Consider the following 13890-nt stretch of genomic DNA (forward strand, 5'->3'; position numbering starts at 1 on the left):
TCCCCACCCTCTTCTAATGCATACACAATCTAGGCCACACCCGTAGGGCACGGGGCTGCCAATTTAAAAGTAAATTTTTAGCACAATAACTGCATCATCTGCAGTCATGACCGCAGGACAGATCTTGGATTAAAAGCAGCTATCTGAAGGTACAAGTGGTTTGGGGGGGGGGGGGGGTTCAGATTGTGGGTACAGAGTCGCTTTAAGTCTTTTCTAATATGTTTTATGCCTAACACCCTTCACTATTTTTGTTGCCCATCTTTGGCCCAATTCTTTTTCTTCAATCTCTTTTTTTAGGTGAGGTCTCCAGAACTAGACACAATATTCTACTCTTTCTTACAGCGGATTTGTAGCAGAATTGTCTGTGACTCTCCCATTTATTTGAATGAGGCTTTTAGAAATTTGGATTTATACAATCGATTTTCAGTCAGACATTTTACAACAGATTTGGTGAGTGAGAATATCTATCAGATTTTACTGCTACTTTTAGCACCAGTTCTTACCATATTTCAGTTACCAAAAATGCTGTGCAGGTGTTTTTCCCCACACAAAAAAGACACATTTGGACATGATGAAAAGACACAGGAACTTCTTAAATATGGTTCTGGTTTCTAATTAATATCAGAAAACTGTTAATACATACATAGCTGTGCAAAAACTACAATTGTTTGTGTGAATTTTTTTATGGTGTCTGTTAAAACCAACAATGATTATATTCATTACAATGGCTACAAAGACAATAGAACCCATGTTTTACTGGAAAAGAAGACAAAATAGAATATTTGTCAAATATGTTAAATTTCTATGGTAGGAAATACCGTATATCAGTTCATTCCCATATACTCACAGTAAAAAACATTAAAATTAATTATGTGACTTGATCTTTCACAGTATGTGCTAAATTCTTATTAGGTGAGTAAAGCCAAAGATACTGGAAAAAAAGTTGTGATCTATTAACATAATGTGTTAGGTATCCTGCCGAGGTGATATAGACCTTATGCACATGATTAACTCAAGTGTAAATAAATTGTGCAAAAGTCTATAACAATCTACTTTGTGTCAAGACTTTACAAAACCTCTGAACACAGGATGGGAAATATTGGTAGAATAAAAAAATATTTGTCTATTAATTCACATTTTTAAATTTAAAGGTGTTGGCCACCTTATAGTTAATTTGGTCAGCATACAGTATTAGTACGTGTACTCACTGTATATACTGAGAGCAGCTCCCTGTGTATCTCATAGAACTAAAATCCGGCTCCCCTCCTCCAAGCTGTGCTGCCCTGCTCTGTGGTGTTTCTGTCCATAAAATGGCCAACATGGAGGAGCATGTGACCATGCCCCCCCCCCCCCAATGTCTACCACTGAGCCTGTATATGTCTATGTCTATGTATATGTATATGGGGGACACTGGGGGCGGGGCATGGTCATGTCAGCCATCTTATGGACAGACTCACCACAGACAGCACAGCCTGGAGGAGGGGAATCTGATTTTTGCTCTATGAAGTACATAGGGAGTCAGTAGGTAATGTGAGTACACTTACTTATACTATACACAAAACTATTTTACTATAAAGTGGACAACCCCTTTAATAAAATAAATTGTCAGATTTGAATATGTTTACTTAAAGGGGTGTTCCCACATTAAAATGTATGGTATATGCACATGAATGTCTGTTACATGCATGTTCTAAAACTGGAACCTGTCCGTCTGGAGATCTAACCCACTACGGCCTGTTTCCTGATCGAAATATGGTCAGGAAGCCAAAAACAGCTAAATAGGTTGTTTCATGTAGTTTATGTAACTCCCATAGATATTAATAGGAACAGTTTAGTACCAAACTGGAGTTGTGGAAACAATGGAAATAGCAAAGTCTGCATTGTTAAGCTGTTTACCCAACTCCCATTAATGTCCCTAGATGGTACACAAACTGTGTTAAACAGCCAGTTAAGCAATTTTTGACTTCTCAACCAACCCTGGCAGTGGGATAAGGCCCTTTAATATATAGATATGAGTAGGTTTTAGAAGTGGGATCTACATCCTTCAAACATTTACGCCATGCTCTGATATAAGATAAATGGTTGGATAGAAATACTCCTTTACCATCCTTCACTCACAGGACTCACAGTTATTTATAAGTTGCACTGAATTCTTTTTGCAAAAAAACTTTAAAAAGCATTCTGATTTGTTGCTGTTGTTGTTTTTTTCCCGCCAGTATAATACCTGAGAACCTGCAGAAACAAAAGGCTCCAAAGAGTTGTATGTAGGGCCTAAGACCCCTTTTACACATCTGATTATTCTGTCCACAATAGTGCACCCGCAAATGCGGACACAATAAGGACCCACTCATGTCCATGGCCCCATACACACATCCATATGTGTAAATTAAACACTGTTTTTGTATGTATTGTCCTGGCTCTGATTTTCAATAAAAAATGAGGGCAACACTGGAGCTAGAATCCCAATTAATATACTCTAGAAATATAGATTGTCTTCAGAAAAATCCCACTTGGTCCTTGCCCTTATATTTTCTTTCTTATTCCCTCAGGAGAGATGTATGTTTATCCTTTTTTTATTGGAATCTTGCCATATCAACACTTATTCTATACCAATACATGGATATTAAGAATGTGGTGTGTGCATATGGGATGCTAACAAAATTGGCAATAATATTTGATGCAGATCACTATATATATATATATATATATATATATATATATATATATATATATATATATAATTTGACAAGTGCAGCCCTTATGCTGTCCCATGCCGACTGTCTATGCCTATTTGCCTCAAAGGTGACACGCGATAACTTGGAGCCGTCCCCTACACTAATATAAGTGGAACAGGACACCAGACAAATACGAGGAGAACTTGAGACAAATAAAAGACAAGTACAAATATATACAATGGTGGGTGGTTAGCAAGCTAGGGTAAAACAAGGAAAGACAAATACTTGTATGAAGTCAATGAGGCAAACCACAGTGAAAAAAAACAGAGGACAAAGATACAGACCAAATCAGGAGACATGTGTTTACATGTGTTTACATAGTCAGGGACACAAGTAAGAAAATCAGGATAGCTATCACAGGGAAGGAAGCGAGTATAGACATATATGTAGACTAAGTACACACTATAGCAGGTCTTAGAGGTGATTGGGGCAGACAGACAATAACGTAGGCAGGAGAATAGGGCTGTCAATCACCGGCAAGGCAAAGAGGTAACCATGAGGGTGCTGGTAGAATTCACTTCAGAAAATGCAGGGTGTTAACCAGAATTCAATTAGACCAGGGCAGAATCCACCCATGTTCACACTTGAAATGGTGGAGATGAGCAGCACGCCGGCTGCTCACAATATTATTGTTATTCTAAAAATGGATTGTACACAACACCATAACCATACAAAACTTCTAATTTTCCTTTCACTGAGAAATAATTCAGCCCGTCGGTGGACCATTCCTAGGCAAAGGAGGAGGAAGGCCGTGTAATAAGAACTGAAAAGAGTCTTAGACCTTCAATCCTAATAATCTCATGTGATGAAGAAAGTACTGAGGAAATCAGACAGAAAGCAATTAAAGTGTGATAACTGTGGTAATTCCCTAAGAATTTAAATTACATTCTGTCTATTGTTTTTATCTGTTAAAAAGAACAAGAAATGTTGGGAAAATATTTGTTTCAAGAAGTGAATGGGCTATTTAAATCAGAGAGCTGCTATGGAGGCTCCAGACAAAGACAGGTAAACAATGTAAAAGTGTAATGAAGTTCATTACAAAGAAACACTTAAAAGACAAACAAAAAGAAGCAAAAGCAGCAAAACAACATGCAAAGTATTGAAATGTTTTAACCAAGATAAATATGTTATTTTTGAAAGTCTTCTTCAGATAAATTGTGCGCTTGGAAGAACAGTATTTAAGATAAGCCATACCATCTCAGACAATGTATTTGCAATTATTATATATGCACTGATTGGCCATAACATTAAAACCATTAATAGATCATTGCTTATCTTATGACAATGGCTAATGATGAGCGAGTAATATTCGATTGAATTGAGGACTTAAAAAAAAAAAAAAAGCTTTAAGGGTACAAACCCACTTGACGTATTTGCTGCGTGAATCAGTCTTAAAAATAAGCAGGCAAAACGCAGGTTGGCTTTATACGATTGTTCTGCGTTAAAATACGCAATTGCGTATTTTTGAAGCGTGAAGCTTGTTGTTAGCAAAGCATCAGTTGTTAACCTGTGCGAAAAACGCATGTAGCTTCATGCTTCAAAAATACGCAATTGCGTATTTTAACAACTTATGCTTTGCTAACAACAAGCTTCACGCTTCAAAAATACGCAATTGCGTATTTTAACACAGAACAATCGTATAAAGCCAACCTGCATTTTGCCTGCTTATTTTTAAGACTGATTCACGCAGCAAATACGTCACGTGGGTTTGTACCCTAACTCTGATTTGCTGGCTAAACCATGTGACCTCCTGATTTGTTTCATATTTGTTTCACTTGCTGATTGGAGCTAGAGAGGGAGAGACTGTATACCAGGAAGAGTTAGAAAGCAGAGATTTAGAAGGTGTTTTGAGACAGTGTGTTCAGGCAGGCAGGCAGTGTGAGTAATGGGCTGTAGTGTATCTACTGTAGAGATAGGGTATATAGCTGTATACTGTGAGTGTGCCATAACAAAAAGGATGTTTGCTACTACTGATTTGCGCACTGTGCTTCCTATAAAGAATTTGAATGCCTTTTTCTATTTGACATTCTAAAAAAATTACATCACACACACACACACACACACACACACACACACAAAGGGGTGCATGATAAAGTTTCTTTTGCTTACTATTTGGCTTTCTGTCCATGCTAATGTAGAGGAAAGAAGTTTTCCAAGTATTTTTTCATTATACAAAGCCAAAGCAGTTATATTGTGTTTGGAGTGTATTGTAGACAAGCTGTGATAGTGGTGTAATACGCATAGTCGAATATTGGGGGCTATTCAAATTAAATTTTGCATTTTCGAATATTTCACTATTCGCTCATCTCTAACAATGACCCCAGTAAAGGGGTGATATTATTAGGCAGCAAGTAATCGGTCACTTCTTGATGTTCTTAAAGTATTTTTTGCTAATGAAAGAAAAGAGACTTCATCAAGGGGAACATTTGTCTGGCTAGACTAATGAATTAGAGCACATCCAAAAAAAGAGATCTTGTGGCGTACATCCAGCATGCAGTTGGCAGTACTTACCAAAGTGGCACAAAAAAGGACAACAGGTAAACCACAGACATGGCCAAAGGCACCCCAGGCTCATGAATGCACATGGGGAATGACGACTAACCCATCTGGCCTCATACTGACAGTCCCCATACTGACATGTGTCTACTACAGATCTCATCTATTACACAGAACGATAATCGGACGAATGGGCCCTATCCGGCCGATTAGCGCTCCGTGTAATAAACACAACGATCAGCTGATGACAACGATCATCGGCTGATCGTTGATATAGGTTTGGGCCTATAAATGTCTGGCGCCGACTGCGCATCACTACATGTAATAGCGGTGCCCAGCCAGCGGCTGACGATTTCCAAACGGTACTCTGCTTCTCCCCGATTCCTGCGCTCCAGCTTAAGAGCGGCCTGTCTGAGCTGACAAGCTGCTAATCCAATCACTGGCCGTTCAGAAGCTGGAGCGCACAAGACCGGGGGAGAAGCAGAGCGCAAGAGGAACCCTGCAGCATGGATAGGTAATGTATACAGTTTAAGCAAGGGCTGCAAGGACATCAGTAACGATGTCCATGCAGCCCTTGTTAAACAATTATTGGGCCGTTTAATAGGTCAAGTAAACGAGCGCTGATCTAGCAGATTGGCACTCATTTACAGTTATTATCGGGCCCCCATCGGCCCGTGTAATAGTACCCTAATAGGGGCTTAAGGCCTCAAGCCCAACACAGAACAACAGTTTCTCTAGATCCTCCTAGTTAAGATAAGGCCCTTTAATAACTTGCCTTATCATAAATACAATGCAAATAGTAAGAAGACAGCACGTGCACACAAAAAGCTGTGCCTCCAATTAATACTTTATTTGCAAAAACAATAAAAAAAAAAAAAAGAAAAGAAAAGAAATCCAAAACTGAGCAGTGTATGGGAGACAAGCCTCCTTACATGACCATATACAGTGTTAAAAACACTTAAAATATACTTGACTTGTAACCCACTTGCACCCAAGTCAGGTTTCCCCACAAACTGACCCCTAGCACAACATGGATCACTAATGAGAGGATAAAATATGTGCAAAAAATGATAAATAATGCGGTAAATGCTCCAAAAAGATAGAAAAAGTCGGTATGTTACCATGTGTGAGATGATGGGGCGTCAGTAGTCACACACCAGATCCACACTGGTCCTTGCAGAATGTTATCACACTGTCAATATAAGGAAGTTAAAGGGGTAGTTCAGAAAAGTGTATTTTTTCTTTCAAATCATTTGGGCAGGTTGTACAATGTAGGTGGCAAGATGTCAACTTTATGCTCAAGAGTTTGTTAATATGAGGCTGAGGGCACAGGAATCAGTTCACATCCCCTTAAAGCGTAACTGTCATTTCAGGGCCATTTTTTTTGAAAACATTAAATATCAATAGTACAAGCAATTTTAAGAAACTCTGTAATAGGTTTTATAAACCAAAAGAGTTTCCTTCTTGACTGAAAAAGCAATCTCACAGCCTCCCCCCTCACTTGAGAAGAAGCAGGATTTCTGTGTCCATTATGTGGCTATGGAGAGGGGAGGGGCTGTTCGGAGTGACTGAACACTGAGCAGTCCTGCAAAGCACAACACCCTGCAATCTTCTCTCAGTAAGTTCATAGATAAGCACTGACCTTTCTGACCACAGAATCCTGCGTTTTAGGTGCCCAGACAGTCTACAAACAGCTGACCTTCATGTCACCTCTTCCTGCTCCCTCATCTCCCTCAGCCCCTCCCCCCTCCATAAGGATAGAATGGAGAGAGCAGAGCCCGTCTTCACTGGCTTCTCTGTAATGAAGACCTGTTTGCCTGATAATGCACAGATAAGAAGTCAGGGGGGAGGCTGGGAGATTGCTTCTTGAGTACAGAAGGAGGCTTTTTTGGCTGATAAAACCTATTACAGAGTTTTTTAAAATCGCTTATATTACTGATTTCTGCAATAAAAAAAAAAATATGACAGTTACACTTTAACTTTTCAAGGTATAATTTAACGAGAACACATAGCAACAAAAGAAAATCAGTACTAAAGTCAGAGCACCCAAGGCTACAAAACCTTATAAAAACTCAATACCCCAGGTGCGGGAAAACACAGCTATGAGTCTGGGATAAGTTTCCTTTTATGAGTAGAATAGAGGGAGGGCTAGTCTTCTGTTCATACAGTATACAGAAATAATTCAAATAACAAGACATTTTTATTAACAATTTTTTTTATTGACAAAGCCAATTTAGTGTTGAGATGCCAAGAATGTCAACAGAACAATATATACAGCCCATAGGCAATGCATTACAGTAGTAGGTCCACATGGACAATACTCGGGGTCCTTGTGTAAATTGCAGTCACGTCGCATTAGAGTCTTTTCCAGAGGAAATTGCTCATTTAAATGTGGCCTAACGCTCAGCTGTTCCAAACAAGCCCTCCATAGGTCCACAAGGCATTGCTTTATTAAACACTATTATGCCTTATTCTGAGAGGTTCCTTTACAATAGCCCCTTAAAAAAAATGCGATCACATCGTTTATTTGGTAATTTCACGGTAATCACTTTATGATAAATTCTGCTGAGATTTCCAGGATCTTTTTTCTTAGTAATTTTATGTGCAATTACTTTTCATTCTTCACAACATAAATAGCTGTGTAATTACCACATGTTCACAAAATACTTGGTTATTTCTTTGCATTCTGAGAATCTGAAAGCTCGATTATGAGAAGTATCATCTCCTTGGTGCGCAAATTTTCGGCGGCTGAGTCGCAGCTATGGTCTTGGCTTAATGCTGCATTTCCTATAATTAGCTGGTATGGGTTGTGGTTATGATGCCAGTCATAGCTTTATGGCAATTAGAAAATATCACAAAACCATACTGAGGTTGGACCATCATTAACTAAATGTAAGAATTTTTTTCATTAGTTTCAGCCAGCTGCAGGAACATACAATATCCGGAGGTATAATGTGAAGCTCCTCAGGCAAAATAATAGGGGGCCATGTGTCATTTATAATATAGGTGTTTTCTTATGTGGCAGAGGGGATTTGGGATCTCCTGTGCACATTCTATAGGGATACTCTGGCACAAGAAAACTTACAAGAGGCAATATGGTTAGATCAAATTATATACTAACTTCTGATGTTGGTTTTTAATGTAGCTGAACAAGCTTTAGTATCAACCATGGGTGCAATGTGCAGCTATTTCTGTGTTCTCCAGTCTTGTGCAGAAAACTTTTTATATATTGCAGTTATATAGAACATAATATAGATGTTATTCTTACCATACCACACAACCCCAGTGTCCTCTTGTGGCATCTCCCGGTCCCCTCACAATCCCACCGCTACTTATGAGATCTTGGCATCCGATCACTGACTGAGACGGGACAGCACCGCAACCATTGATTGGCTGAGCTGGCTGTCACTGCAGAGATTAGTCCGTCTCAGAAGGGGACCCGGAGATAATGTAGGAGGACACCCGAGGAGCACGGTGAGGTACGAATACCATTTTCATATAGATAGGTATATCTATCCTAAGATAATAAGAAAGATCTTTTCTGATCACAGTCTTCTATGTTTGAATCTTCTACTGCTTGAAAAAGGCTATAATGCCGAAATCTTGATCTTTTGGAAGTGCTGTCTCCATTGCTCTTTTGGATAATCTTCTATTTTATAATTTTCTATATAACTGCTGGAGAAATCCCACACCGGAATACCCCTTTAGTGTTCACATTTCTCCACAGAACCACTGTCTGAAACTCCATTTATTTCAAAAGAAAATAAAAAAAAAAAAAAAAAAAAAAAAAAAAAAATATATATATATATATATATATATATATATATATATATATATATATATATATATCGCTATTTTATTTTTCATTCAGTTAAAATCCTCTAAAGAAAAAGGCACAAGGAAGAAACTGAATGGACCACATTAAAGTGAATAGTAGCTTCCAGGAATAATTGGTGTCCAGTGTGCAGCAGACGAGTTTGGCTCCATCTCCGGTGTCAAAAAGATCCCAAACAAAACCTGCTGCGCAGATCTCCTAATGGGTGCCCCAGTACGCCTAAAGGTCTTACCGGACCACGGATCACTCAACTAAGTGCACTGGAATGCGTTGAGGAGGAAAGTAAGAGACATACCTTCCTCCTCTGTGTCTCCTGTTCAATAGGGCCAATCAACAGGTTAGATTTGCCTAACCTGCTGATAGTTCGGCTCTTATGCCACAAGGTGTACCAGATTGTGGCACATGATCCTCTAGAACAGGGATTGTCAGCCACAATCTGGTGCACCTTCTACTGTTGGCCAAGAAACCATATAGTAAGCCGGCAGTGTACAAACCAATGACGGCTCAGTTTTGTGCAGGGCACAGATTCATTTGATCGGGTGTGCCCAGACCAAGAAATCCATATGCATAAACCATCCCTGTCTTACAATATTAGTAATTAAGTGGCCATACCATCATTACCATTTAATGTAGTTGTACAAGGAGCAGATGATGACTCCTTTGGGACAAAGTCCTTTGGGTCAGAGGCAGTCAGTAGCTCTATTAATACCCCTCCCACGGGACTTATGTCGAAGAGGAAGAGGGAGCCTCTTTACAGGTATCAGTGTAGAGTCCAGTGATGGTGCCCCCCCCCCCCCATTAACAGCTATCTGGATGATAACCAGGTTGAAGACAAATATTTAGTGGATTTTTATATTTTGCATGATAAAGTTCTCTAATAGCTGTACATCCACTTTAATAGGTTTTATTAATATACTTTACTGTGATGTCCTTGGGTTAGAAAATAATAAATCGGATTGTTTATTGCACAATGACTAGTATAACAATATAACTTTGTAAACCACAAGCACTGCAAAAACGTATAAAATTAGCCCCGGTAAACATTCATTATCCATTTTTCGAAACTACAATCTTTATAGCAAACTTGAATTGATAGGTTAAATGTAATCAGTGTGGAAAGAACAGCACAACACTCCACTAATTGAAGATGGATTGCACTCACCTCGGTTTGAAGCCACTCTTCAGGTCTGATTAAAAGTTTCCTTTGTACAATGTAATTTATTACTGTAGAGTTTGCTAGCTGCCATTTCAAGATATGAATGAGCATGTGGAGCGCTAGGACACAGGAAACTTTTTGTTTTTCAGATAAAATAGAAAAGTTAATGTCTGTGTTAGATATGAATTGTAAGAAAAAAGCTCCTTTGAAAAGGAAGTGTATACAACTTTTTAATACTATTTCTTTTAATAAAACATAAAATTATCAAGCTTAATTATAATTTGTTTTCAATGTTTTTTCTTATTATTTTTAAAATATTATTATTATGATTATGATTATTATATTTGTTTATTATTATTATTATTATTATTATTATTTATTAGTTCTACAAAGGACTGCCATATATATTGGCAACTGTTGCTCTATGACATACACAGTTGCTATACAGAAAGTTAGGGTTGTGAGCTAACCCTCTGTCCTATCCTAAAGCTGGATTGGTTGAGAATGGTGTATTGTTTTTAGTATCTACAGTGTATCTGGTGTGGGATCCCCTCCCACAAAAACATCCTGTTGCTACCGCTGAGATGATGTTGTGGTTGCTGCTTCTAAGGCCGGGTTTTATATTCATACAGCTATCTGGTGGCATTTCCCTCCGAAGGGAAATGCATCTTTGAACTGTTCCTATTGTTTTCAATGGGACAGGTAAAATCATCCAGCATGTTAATAACGCCTAAGCTGCCCCTACTGGTGGCTAAAAGTAATGTTCTTATTCATGTCTATGACTGTGTGAAGGGATACAGGGGACATGGAGCTATATAGTATGATAAAAAAGCACATTTTCAACCCCTTATAAGGATATTAGTAACACTACATTTTAACTATGTGTTTTCCTTGCTGATACAGATGTAGCATATGCACCGTGGTGCCACAATGGGAGAAAGGATTAGTTTGGTCCCCCAGTCGGTCATCTGGTACGGTGTTGTGGTAGCTGAGGGGGTCTAGGGTCACTTGGGCACTTGTCACGATAGCCTGGACTGGTGTTGAACCCACCCCAGACAGTTTAGTACCACAGCAGCACAGTAAGAAAAGATAGCCCAAGTGTACAGGTGTGTATGTAGGTGTGGGGCCAGAGTCCAACAGTTTACTTGGGAGAATGTAGTGCAATACAAAGAAAGTACTTTGATAGCAACACAGTCAATCTTGCAAGTTACTTGAGGAAGAAAGTGCTAGGCAGTAGAGAGAGTGAAAAGAACAGTTGCCAGAGGGGCCTCGTCCAATGTAGAAGTGTACTCTGCCCGAACAGAAGAGGTGTGTAAAAGAAGAAAATAGAGAATACTCGTACTCATCAATAACTTCTAGTTAAACTGCCTCTTGCCTCCTAGTTGGGATCTACCCATCCTAGGTGGAAATAAGAGCCCCAGTCTTTGTTTTTGGGGCTAAGCAGACTCCCTAGACTTCCCAGTTGTCCTGCACTGCGCAGTGGAATACGTAGACTTTTCGTGCCTTTGTTCCACTGGGGTCAGTACCTATGACAGCTGAGGTAACTGCCCAGCACTTTTGGAGAGGTTCACAGCATGGACAAGGTGTTCCCTTTGCGGCTTCTCTCCCCCTGTAGAGTTCTAGCACTGCATAGTGGTTCTGTTGCTCATAGGAAAGAAACTGGCTTGCTTATAAAGCACAGGAGAAGTGGGTAACGGCAATGTCCACTCACCAGTTTTCAGGAGACCACCGCTGAAAGAAATCTCTCAGACACCTCCGTGGAGTTAGCAGTGGGCAATGCGGCACTTGCTTATTAATCCATGCTACTTTATTAGGCCATAATCATAGAAGACAATAAAAAACTATAAAAACTAGGCAACGAACGTTTCACGCTTAATTGCGCTTCATCAAAGCCTTTACATAATATCCTCCACCTGGTCCCTTTTTATGGACCTACTTAAAGGTACAAATACACCCAACATTTATGTGCAAGAAAAAACCCCGAAAAACTTTACCATTTATGACACAAAGGTACTAGTGTAAAGTAGTTACAACATATATATCAGTAAGCAAGCTCATTATTTATATATAAAAGTTAACATCTGAGCGTTCCTTTAAACCCAGGTGTCCCAGCACTCCAGTCCTTTTAATAAATTCCATTTCTTTCTGTAACAGTAGTCTATGTCGATTACCTCCTGTCTTTAATGGTTCTACCTTGTGCAATTCCATAAACTTCATGTCTGAAACGTCACCTTTATGTACAGTGCGTATGTGATTTGTAAGTTGGGGACACCATTTTCCCATTATTACAGATCTCTGATGTTCAACAAATCTTCAACACATAGGTCTAATAGTTTTTCCTATGTAAAAGCAACCACAAGTACATATTATTGTGCAAACCACATATGCTGTCTGGCATGTAATGAAACTGTTCATTGTTATTTCCAATCCCTCTAACTGTATCCATTTTACTTTGTTAGGGTATGTTCACATTGAGTAATACAAGAGGAATTCCGCGGCGGAACCCCGTCTGTCTCAGTGTCCCATAGCCTGTCTATGGGAGAGCGCGCGCTCCTTTGCAGCCGTCGCTCTCCGCTCAAAGTAGTGACATGTCACTTCTTTGAGCGGAGAGCAGTGGCAACGGGGGAGCGTACGCTCTCCCATAGATGGACTATGACACACTGAGATAGGCAGGATTCCGCAAAGAACTTTTCCGCCTGTTTTACTTAGTGTGAACATACCCTTAAGGTTATTACATTGATTGCAGTGGCCACATCTGTGATTGCCGACTGGTAATGGCTTGCTTATTTGTGTTCCTGTCAGAGGACCTGGCCAAAGCCAGGCCCTGGCTTGGCTCCTGCAGAGACCTGTGTGTAGTGCTCCCTCTCACACTTAATACAGACTACAGACTAACTCCTCCCACCAGCAATTAAGTTCTTCCTACAGGAGTCTGTCTAACCCTGCTTGTGATTGGTGGGGCTATGTGGGTAGAGAGAAAAAGAGAAAACAATAGGATGAAGAAAGGAGGGAAAGCACCTGCACATGGTTGAAGATAAACACATGGCATACAATAGTTAACCCTTGGAAAACTTCATCTGTGCATTGAAGAGACCTCAAACAAACACAGACACCTAGTGGAAAAGACACTAACTGCAGTGAATACCTCAACCCACTTGTGTGAACCCGATGGAGTTTACTTACTCAGGTGCAATAAAGACTTAGGGGCCTGTACTGGGTCACTACATATATGCCAAGGGTAGCCTGGTGGTGCAACGTCAAGATAAAACAGTGGGCTAGTGGCTGTGAGGTGAACAGTAAATCATACAGTACTGGTAGCAGTGCGCTCACTCACTACATATGCACTTGCCCCCTACCCAATGAATAAACTGTAGTGAGTGACATAAAATACTGTATGCATTGCAAATCATTACTTCTGGGTACAGGGAGCTGGATGAGGGGACTCTCCACTCTTGTCCATACATTGATAGTGTAGCGCACCATGGAAACAAACTAGCGTGCTGCTAATCTGTACATTTGTCAGGGTGGGGTAGATAGGGACAAGACACGACAGTAAGCCCTGAAACTGAACCCACCAACTGTCCCTACCTACTTGCCACGCACGGCCCTAATTGGCCGGGGACAACCACAGAGTCGGTCCCTACGCTGAGTAGATGAACACACAGAACGGA

Source organism: Dendropsophus ebraccatus, chromosome 11 (genome assembly GCF_027789765.1).
Source record: "Dendropsophus ebraccatus isolate aDenEbr1 chromosome 11, aDenEbr1.pat, whole genome shotgun sequence".
NCBI classification, from domain to species: Eukaryota; Metazoa; Chordata; class Amphibia; order Anura; family Hylidae; genus Dendropsophus; species Dendropsophus ebraccatus.